The following is an 11,250-nucleotide window of genomic DNA, read 5'->3' on the forward strand; positions in this document are numbered from 1 at the left end:
TATCTTACCATAAAATAAAAAAACCCACCATGAGGCAGGATCCATGTGTAGGAGAAGTAAATGTAGATCTTGGCCATTGCAAGGGTGCAGGTAGAGATAAGAAGTTCAAGGCATTGAGGCTGGAAGGCGGGGTTGGGAGGGAAGAACAAATGGGGAGTGCATCCTGTATGTTCTTCACTCCCTCCAATACTTAACACAGTGCAGTCCCTGACCTCCCTTTTTTTGGCAATGAAAAGAAGGTGGAAGTAATGTTGGAGGCCAAGACCTGGAATTCTGGCTTGAGTGGATGGCAGTTTTACTAGGGTTGTAATCCAGGGGGAGCAATAAGTTTGGTAGAGAAAATTAGTTCTGTTTTAAGTAACCTGACTTGGAGGTGCCCTCATATATTTAGATAGAGATGTCCAGGAGACAGTTAGGGAATAGTGCAGAATGAAATTTTTAAAAAGTCGGCCAAGGACAGAAGAATCCTGGGAGCCCTCATTATTTATCAGTGTGGCGGAAGTCAGAGGAGTGTCCAGAGAAAAAACAGAGGAGGAGACTTCACTTATATAATCCTTTGTCCTTTGCCAGATTGACTTTTGCTCCTAGTGAAGTCAGACTTTCTTTCTTGGGGTGTTCCCTCTCCAAGCCAGACTGTCCTAGTTGGGCACAGGCGTCTTGGAGTGCTGAGATAAGTGAGGTAAAATGGATTAATTTCCAAACAATTAAGCTGTGTATTGGGAATTTCTAGTCCTTTAATCTTCTAACTTGTGCTAATTTTCTGATTTCACTATCCCTTTATTGCTTCTTTTGCTTACATTCTACATTTAACCAGTTAACTGCCACGTGTCCAAAATGGTGTTTCTTCTCTATGAAGATGAGTCAGAGGCATGTTTCTTACAGGTGGGGGAGCACGTTGTGGGCTATGAAGGCAAGATGTGAAGGAAAGAGCATGGCAATGTCCTGGAGCAGCAAACAGGTGTGAATGGCCAAAACATGGGGTGGGTGTTGGGGGATAGTGATATGGGTGTGCCAGCATAGGCTGGCAACCAAGGACTTTAGTCTGTCAGCAAAATGGTGTCTTTCAAAGTGTGTAAACAGCCCGGCTGGTGTGGCTCAGTGGTTGAGCTTCATCCCATGCACCAAGAGGTCGCCAGTTCATCTCCTGGTTAGGGCATATACCTGGGTTGCGGCCTGGTTTCCCTGTATGGGCCATGGAAGAGGCAGCCGATAGATGTTTCTCTGTTTCCCTTCATCTCTCAAATCAATAAAAACCGGTGTTGTGTGTGTTTTTTAAGTGTATAAATAGGGGAGTGGCATAATTAGATTTGTTTAGAAAGATCACTTTGAAAGAAACATGGTATATGAATTGGAATTTTAAATTTGAGGCAGAATGTATAAAATAGCATTATTCCTCATAACCAAAAGATGAAAATAACCCAAATGTCCACCAATGGATGAATATGTACATACTATGGACTATTATTCAGCAATAAAAAGGAATGAAGTTCTGGTACATGTTACATTACCGATAAACATTGAAAACATTGTGCTAAGTGAAACGGGCCAGATACAAAAGGATAAATATTATATGATTCCACTTATGTGAGGTACCTAGAATAGGCAAATTCATAGGGATAGTAAGTAGAATGGTGGTTATCAGAAGATAGAGAGGAGGGGAGTTCGGGGACATTGTTTAATGGGGACAGAGTTTCTGTTGGGGGTGATGAAAATGTTCTGGAGATAGTGGTAATTATTATACAACATTGTGAATGTACTTAATGCTACTGAATTATATACTTAAAAATGGCTTAATTAGTAATATATAGTGCAGTCCCTGACCTCCCTTTTTTTGGCAATGAAAAGAAGGTGGAAGTAATGTTGGAGGCCAAGACCTGGAATTCTGGCTTGAGTGGATGGCAGTTTTACTAGGGTTGTAATCCAGGGGGAGCAATAAGTTTGGTAGAGAAAATTAGTTCTGTTTTAAGTAACCTGACTTGGAGGTGCCCTCATATATTTAGATAGAGATGTCCAGGAGACAGTTAGGGAATAGTGCAGAATGAAATTTTTAAAAAGTCGGCCAAGGACAGAAGAATCCTGGGAGCCCTCATTATTTATCAGTGTGGCGGAAGTCAGAGGAGTGTCCAGAGAAAAAACAGAGGAGGAGACTTCACTTATATAATCCTTTGTCCTTTGCCAGATTGACTTTTGCTCCTAGTGAAGTCAGACTTTCTTTCTTGGGGTGTTCCCTCTCCAAGCCAGACTGTCCTAGTTGGGCACAGGCGTCTTGGAGTGCTGAGATAAGTGAGGTAAAATGGATTAATTTCCAAACAATTAAGCTGTGTATTGGGAATTTCTAGTCCTTTAATCTTCTAACTTGTGCTAATTTTCTGATTTCACTATCCCTTTATTGCTTCTTTTGCTTACATTCTACATTTAACCAGTTAACTGCCACGTGTCCAAAATGGAAACCATCCCCACATGCCACGATATTTTGAATTTAATTTAAAAAATCAATTTGCAATGAATATTATAACAATAAACATAATTTGTGTGTTCTTGAATATTTTTAGCTGAAAATTCTCATGAAAAATTATTTTAAAGTTGGTCAGGGCTGCCACTTAGGGAAAACATTTTCTTTTAGTGTGGCGTGTAGGGGAGATCCACTGCTTGTGTCTACAGACACTTATGGCGTACAATGGGTTAAATAAAAGTTAACAACTTTTCGCCATGGCTAATTTTGCTCTCTCTCTTTCTCTCTCTCTCTCTCTCTCTCTCTCTCTCTCTCTCTCTCCTCCCTCCTCCCTCCCTTCCAGTCTCTCTAGAAATCAATGGAAAAAATATCCTTGGGTGAGGATTAAAAAAAAAATTTTGATAGCTTTTGGCCAACATCAGTCTCAGGATAAAAGGCATCTGCAACCCTACAGTCCCATGGGTAACATCAATTAAGATGCCTATGCATTTATTAAAGGTCAAAGCATTTTTTTCATACATTTCATTTCTTTTATTGTTTGAGCAGTAATTTAGAAGATTATTAGGTTTGAGATTCATAACCCATTGCTTTCCATTGTGCTTTGGAAATCACACAGCTGTCATGAGGAAGGAACAATGCATTTCAAGATTTAACTGAAATATATTTGATTCCTTGGCTCTAGTACTTAAGTCTGTCATAATGAAGAGAGATTTGTGCAAGAGTACTACTTAGATATTGTTGTGGGGAGGATGCCAGGAGTTATAAGCAGATTAAGGATTTCTTCGTTTTAGTTTGGGTAGCTCTATTTTCAGCAGTAGTTACCTTAAAAAAAATTTCCAGGTCCCCAAGCCAAACCCAGCCATGTGCTACACATGCAGCAGCAAGATGGCTGTGACTTTTTTCTGTGGCCTATGTTCTGAGTTCTTCCTGTTGCCAACTTGACACCAACAGCAAATGGATACAAACTTCTTTCTTCATATCCATCAGCCCCTTACACCTGACTAAACCATACTCATCTTCAGATTTGGGAGTTAGTAAAAACTCCCAAATTCCCTCTTAGTGTTGGAAATGTTCTTAAACTAGATTGTGATGATGGTTGCATAGCTTGGTAAATTTACTAAAAATTATTGACTTGTACACTTAAAACAGATGGATCATAATGTATGTAAACTATGCATCCCCTCCAGCCCTCGACACTGTAACCACCTCTCCTGTCTGGGTGCTAGTCTTCATGGGCAGCTAGAACCCTGCTTGAAGTCATAGTTCTTGGTGAAGTACTGCAGAGTTCTGATGTCAAGAATTTGGCACAGCTTGCGGCTCTCACACAGCTGCTCTCCACTTGGTCTTCCCAGGATGTCTGGTACCTAATCTGGTTGGCATATCTACCATGAATAAGTCAAGCCCATTTACTAGTATATTTTGAGGCTATATATGATGAAAAGCTCAGGTTGTCCAGGGCCTAGGTGCCAGTTATCCAGTTTCTGGTTTATTCAGATCCCATGGACTCTCTTCCCCTTTGTTAGCTGTCAGCCTCTTGAAACAGCTTCTTCTTACCAGTCCTGTTTTGCAGCCAGTCTTCTCCAAAGAGTGCATACTTGTCCTTGGCTTTATCTCCTTCCTCCCCGATTTCCATGTAGGAACCCTGTGTAGCATCTGGTGAGTCTTTTCCTTTTGGACTATCTGACACTTGCGTACTTTGAAATCACAATACTAGTAACTTAGGGATCTTCTGGTATCTCAAAAAGGTAAATATCATCCTGGAAAGTGAATCAAAAACAGTTGTCCTTTTCATAATTGGTACCTGTACAGAGATGCCTTTGGGACCTCAGTTTCGGCTACTTCTTTGTTCTTTTCTCATCCCCCTAAATTAATAACAAGTTAATAACGAACTAAACATTACACAAATACCTTTTCTCCTTTCCTATACTTCTGTGACATTAGACATTGTGGCCCAAGTAAGCCTTTTATTTGTCTTTTCCTTTTTCCCTGGTGCCTCCTTTTCCATGGGCATGTGCACTGACTACAGGTATAAACATGAATCACCCTTCTGCTAACCAGTGCCACGTAACTTGATGGGTATACAGTCAAGACTGTCATTCTAGAGCAAGTGGGAAGTGTTGAAAGGGAGGTGTGTAGCAAGATGAGAAGAAATGTAGAAGAGGGAGTGATTAGCTTTGCCTGGTGTTGGGGAGGTGGAGTCATTTCAGTGCAGTCTGAAATAAGTAGTAGAAGTCTCAAGTGGACAGGGAGGAAAGACATATTAGATAAAGGGAACAGCATGAACAAAGTCGAGGAGGCTCCTAAGACTGTGGTACATCCTTGAAACAAAGTATGAGCTAAGAAAATGGTTTATGTTTGGACGTATAGGAAATAAGGCCGATGCTAAATTTTGATGGACATTTTGAACCTTGCTGAGGGTTTAGATTATTCCTTAAAGGCAATGGAGGGCTGTAACAAGATCACATTTGCTCTTAAAAAAGAACACTCTGGCACTCAGGTGGAGGATGGATTGGACAAGAATTAAGATTAAGAGGCTATTGGATAGTCCAGGCTAGAAATCACAGGTGCTTCCATCAAGATAATGGCAGGGAGATGACTTTTATAAGATAGAAGTCCTCAACAGGACTTTGCTTTTGGTTGATTGGATTGAGGGGTGGAGACAGAGAAGGTCTTGGATGACCCTAGATTTCCCTTTGGTAGCTGGATGGTGATGGCTGTATCACTATATGAATTGGTGGAAGAGAACAGAAGTATTCCATTTTGGACTGCTCAGTTTGAGGTACCTGTGGGATGTCTAGATGAAGTAGTTTAGTAGCATCTGGATCTCAGGAGCAAGGTCAAAAATGATAAAAGTTAAGGGGTTATCCATTTTATGAAGGAGAGAGGCAGATGAACTAATTGGAGCCTTTTCAGAGAACTGAGCAGCAGTGAGAACAGTAGTAGGAAAAGCAGGAGTCAGAGCCAAGGAAGGGAGAGTTTTTAGGAATAGCCACAGAGTGGGAACAACTAAAAGAAGGGTTAAAAAGTGTCTGGCCCAGCCAGTGGCTCAGTGTTTGAGCATCGACCTCTGAACTAGGAGGTCAACTGTTCGATTCCCGGTCAGGGCACATGCTGGGTTGCAGGCTCGGTCCCCAGTTAGGGGCATGCAGGAGGCAGCCAATCAATGATTCTCTCTCATCATTGATGTTTTTATCTATCTCTCCCTCTCCCTACCTCTCAGAAATTAATTAAAAATATATTTTTAAAGCGTCTGAACCTTTCACAATTAAAATGTTATTGTTGACCTCAGTAGAGTGATGGAGACAGAAGCCTGATTGTAGAGGGAATGAAAGATGAACAGAATGAGGTCATTAGGAGATCTTAAAAGTATTGATAGCAAGAGTAGACTGCTCTTTCAGGAAAGCAAGAGGGGTAGCCAGTAGTAGCTTGGAAAACACAGTTTAAAGAGAGAGATTAAAGATGAGAGAGACCCCAGAATACCGGTAGACTAAGGGAAAAGTAAATTATAGTGAGGAGGAAGTTTAAAATGTATGACAGATGGACAGTGGTGGTAATGCACAACAGGTGAATATACTTAAATGCCACTGAACTATACACTTAAAAAATGGTTGAAATAGAAACCATTTTATAATAGTACTAGTGGCCTGGTGCACGAAATTCGTGCATGGGAGGGGGGATGTCCCTCAGCCTGGCCTGCACCCTCTCCAATCTGGGACCCCTTTGGAGATGTCCTACTGCCTCTGGGATTGGGCCTAAACCAGCAGTTGGACATCTTTGTCTGGAAGGATGTCCAGAAGGTCTCCTGATCTAATTATCGTATTACTCTTTTATTAGTATAGATAATAGTCAATGCACAGTGATTCAGAGAAGAACAAAGGGGATAGTCTGCATAGCCTCAGATTGGTGTGGGAGGCTTCTCTGGGGTAGAGGAGGGTAGGGATCATAAGTGTGAGGGCACCCTTGCCTCTTCTCTGGGCCATGTGAGAGGCAAAGGTATTGACAGCAGAAGAGGTGAGGATGGAACTGAAGGCCTGAGTATGCAGAACCAGGTTTATAGGAACCAGTTTGGGTTCTGTAAAAGAATTGCTGGGCAGTATTGAGGCCCTACCTGTGGTTGGAGGTGATGGTGTGGTATAGCCACATCAATCTGCACTACTAACTTTTTTCCCTCCAGCAGTTCAGAAAAGTTGTTTTTGTCTCATCTCCATTCCCATTTCACTTCTGAAGCTGGTATTTCAGGTATCTAGTGATCTATCTCTATTTGCCTCTCTCTCTTTCCACCTAATCTCTGGTGAAGAGTAAAATGCACAATAACCTTTTGGCTCCCCTTTTTCTACTGCCTTGAGTAAAGAAGTGTTGCCTTTTCAGACATCCTGGGCTTATGATAGTTTTGTGGTTTTCTGATGCAGATTTTAAAAACACACAACTTGGATTTAGAAATATTATGGGTCCTTCAATTATCTCTGGGGAGGGCTAGGGGCTGTCGTATAGCATTTCATGACACTGATACCACTCTTCTTTCAAAAACCAGTTTGTGTATGTGTGTGTGTGTGCGCACGCGTGTGTTTTATAAGGGACAGATACTCTGAAACAATTTGGCTCTTGAAAACAAAGATGCTTCCAGGTCTGGCTGCTGTCTGGAACTGGGTACAGAAGCCTGCGAGGCGGAGCATATGTAAGGCAAATCCAGAACAGGTAGTGGTCATGAGAAGGAACAGGTCTCCAGGAAACCAGAGGGCAGAAACCATCTGGATTCCCCTTGTAAGATTTCTGGATCTCTGTGTTTATGTTCCTTCTCCCACCCTGGTGGCACTTGCCTGAAGACACTCAATCCATTTGCATTTGATTTGAATTCTGCCTCAGATCCTAACAGAATTTTGCCTGAATTTCCCATCTTCTGGGCAGGCTACAGAAATTCACTTATCTATTCATTCATTAATTCAAGAGGCAGTTATTGTGTACCTGCTTTGAATCAGGAACACATTCTAGGTGCGATAGTACAGCAATGAACAAAATGTCAAAAATCCTTACCCTAATAGGGCTTAGACTCATTCTAGAGAGGAAAACAAACAAATGAATAACATTGATAGTATGTCAAGTTGTGGTACGTGCTTTGGGGAAAATCAGGGAGTCTGTTTTTAATGGCAAGGTCATGGAAGGTCACACTGAGGTGATAGTCAAATAAACACCCAAAGGTGGTGAGGAGTCATGCACGTGTCATCTCCACTAGAAGGCTAGCGCTGTTAGAGGTAGAGAGAGGCTTTTTTCCTCTGTTATTGTATTAGAGCCTAGATAGATGCTCAATAATATTTTTTTATATATTTTATTGATTTTTTACAGAGAGGAAGGGAGAGAGATAGAGAGTTAGAAACATCGATGAGAGAGAAACATTGATCAGCCGCCTCCTGCACACCTTCCACTGGGGATGTGCCCGCAACCCAGGCACATGCCCCCGACCGGAATTGAACCCAGGACCCCTCAGTCCACAATCCGACACTCTATCCACTGAGCCAAACTGGTTTCGGCTCAATAATGTTTTTGAATGCATGAATGGATTTGGGAGAAGAATATTTTCAAACAAAAGGAGCAGCAAGTGCAAAGGGTGAAGTGAGAGAATGTGTGTCCAGTGTGTACAAGAAGCAGCAAAGAGCAGTGTGGCTGAAGGGTAAGTGAGGGGAGCAGCAGAAGGAGGTGACAGAGGTAGGGTGTGTATGGGGTACAGATCTTGTAGGGGTTCCCTGAGACCTTTGTTGTTGTTGTTGTTGTTAATCCTCACCCGAGGATATTTTTCCATTGATCTTTAGAGAGAGTGGAAGGGAAGGGGAGAAACAGAGAGAGAGAAACATTAATGTGAAAGAGACACATCAATTAGTTGCTTCCCATATGTGCCCCAACCAGGGCCAGGGATTGAGCCTAGAACCGAGGTACCTGCCCTCAAGTGGACCCTTCTGTCCATGGGCTGACATTCTGTCCACTGAGCCAAACTGGCTAGGGCTCCCTGAGGGTTTTTTAGGGGTCCATGAGGTCAAAACTACTTTCACAACACTAAGGTAATGTTATTTTCCTTCTTCACTCACATATGCTCATGTGTACAGTGGAATTTTCTAGAGGCTACATGATATGTGATCTTGTAACAGAAGGAATGCAAAAGGCAGATATGAGAATCCAGTTGTCTTCTTAAGCCAGACATTAAGGAGAATTGCAAAAATGTAAAACAAGTTTATTCTTCTCACTAAAATTTTGTTTTGGAAAATATTTTTTCATAAAATGTTATTATTAATAAATTGTTATTTTTAAAGAAATTAATAAATATTGACTTTTTTTAGTTTTGACTTCAAATATTGTAAATATTGATAGATCTTTGGTCCCTCAATATTTTTAAGAGTATAAAGAAGCCCTGTCACCAAAATTTTGTAGAACACTATTATAGGGCCTTCTAGGCCATTGTGAAATGTTTGCTTTTATGTTAACACTAGAGGCCCAGTGCACAAATTCGTGCATCAGTTGGGTCCCTTGGCCTGGCCTGCGGGATCAGGCCGAAACCAGCTCTCTGACAAAGGGTCCCGGATTGCGAGAGAGCACAGGCCAGGCCGAGGGACCCCACTGGTGCACAATCAGGGCCGGGGAGGGATGCAAGAGGTTGGCCAGCAGGGGAGGGACCGCGGGAGGGCTCCAGGGTGTGTCCAGCCCATCTCGCTCAGTCCTAATTGGCCAGACCCCAGCAGCAAGCTCACCTACTGGTCAGAGCGTCTGCCCTCTGGTGGTCAGTGCACGTCATAGTGACTAGTCAACTGGTCAACTGTCTACCCCCTAGTGGTCAGTGCACATCATAGCAAGCGGTTGAGTGGCCTTAGCATATCATTAGCATATTACACTTTGATTGGTTGAATGGATGACCAGGCACTTAGCATATTAGGCTTTTATTATATAGGATGGGGAGCCATAGCCATGGCTCTGGCTGAATCACACAAGAAGAAATTTAGTGAAGATTTTTATTTTTCAAAAAAGGTCCCTATATATCTGGAAAACAAAGGGAGATATATAGGGACCTTTGTTTTAGAGGTAACACATTAGTAAAAAGAGGACTTTGGAGTTTTCTGTACCATGTGTGTCAGCAGCTAGGGGCACATCCCAGAAAACTCTTTTCTAAATGGGGCTTATGTTCTATTGGAGTAGATAGACAATAAGCAAACAAATCATATATACTGTGCCAGGGGTAACAAATGCCAGAGGAAAAATAATGCAAGGTGAGGGGAAGGCTTGTGCTCTTTCATATAAGTGATTAGGAAAGTTTTCTCTAACAAAATGGTATTTGAGCAAAGACCTGAATACAGTGAGAAAAAAAAAGATGTGACCATCTGGGTGGAGAGCATCAGGCAGAGAGACTAGGAAGGGCAAAGACCCAAGATGCGCAGCCTGCTGGGGCTGCTTGATGGTCAGGAAGGAGGCCAGTCTGGCTGGAGCATAAGAGAAGGTGGTAAGGTATGAACAAGAAATGGGAGAGGGGCAGGTCACTTGGAGGCATATAGGCCATAGTAAGATTGTTGTATTTAACTCTGAGATGGGAAGCCATTGGAGCATTTGAGCAGAGGCATGAACTGGTTTGACTAACATTTAAGTGAATGCTCAGGCTGCTGTACGGAAAATATTCAGGGTTGGGGTGCAGGGATTTGACAGTGGAAGCAGAGAAAGAGAGAGAGAGAGAGAGAGAGAGAGAGAGAGAGAGGCTCTTGAAGTAATCTAATGATGGTGATGAGTGAAGATGGTGACTTTGATGAGGCTGGTAAAGGAAGACATGGTGAAAAGTGGTTGGACTTGGGCTATATTTTGAAGATAGAACAGACAGAAGTTTCTGAAAAATTGATTATGGGATGTGACAGAAATTAGGATAATTCCAAGGTATTTGGATTGAGCAACTAGGTGGATGGTGGTGCCCTTGCCGAGATGCATAATATTAAATAAGAAGCAGGCGGGAGGTAGGAATGGAATCAAGAACTTGGTTTTATGTGTTAAGCTTTTGTGTATGCCTGTCAAATTCCAAGTAAGCAATTGGTTCAGAAAAGAGAAAACAAATATTTGGGTGCTATTGACTATCTCTACTATAACATGGTACTTAAAGACATGGGACTGGAAGAATTCATAAAGCAGAGTTTTTTTCTAAGTGGGCTGTGTCTCATTAATGGCTCATGAAATCAATACAGTGGGGACCAGCAATTTTAAAAAATGAAATAGAACAGAGAATATCAGAATATCTCAGTAGTAAAGGTAAGTTTATTTTGTGAACGTTGTTTAAAATTCCACTTATATACATATATAGGAAGAGAACTGTATGCACGATTTCAAAAGTTTGAAAGCCACTGATGTTTAGTGAGTGGATGTAGACTAAAAAGAGACCCAAATGACCCATGGCCATTTCAACATACAGAGGTTGTGGAGATATGTAAGGGACCAGCAAAGGACACAGGAAGTGGCTAGCAAGGCAAGAGTGTGGTATCCTAGAGGCCAAGAAGACGTGTGATGAGCTGTGACTTGTGCTGTGTGTAGATGGGTTGAAGAAACTAGGGTTGCATATTGACCATTGTATTTGACAGTGTGCAAGTCATGCATGTCCTTGAGGATATCTTTGAGGAGGCATTACTTTAAAGTGGTGGGGATGAAGCCTAATTGTTGTAAGTTTGAAGATAGTGAGAGAAGAGAAAGTCATGACCACGAGCACAGATAGTTCTTTCAGGGAGTAAACTAGTCAGAGGGGATGGGAAGACGTGATCATTTATGTTGATGGTGATAGTTCGGTTTGT

At 42.0% G+C, this 11,250-nt stretch overlaps 1 protein-coding gene across 1 annotated transcript in view; it reads left to right on the plus strand.

The window, feature by feature from the left end:
- The window catches only part of MICAL3 (microtubule associated monooxygenase, calponin and LIM domain containing 3), a 266,794-nt gene that overhangs the window by 70,984 nt on the left and 184,560 nt on the right, over positions 1–11,250 (plus strand).

Source organism: Myotis davidii, unplaced genomic scaffold (genome assembly GCF_000327345.1).
Source record: "Myotis davidii unplaced genomic scaffold, ASM32734v1 scaffold830, whole genome shotgun sequence".
Taxonomy (NCBI): Eukaryota; Metazoa; Chordata; class Mammalia; order Chiroptera; family Vespertilionidae; genus Myotis; species Myotis davidii.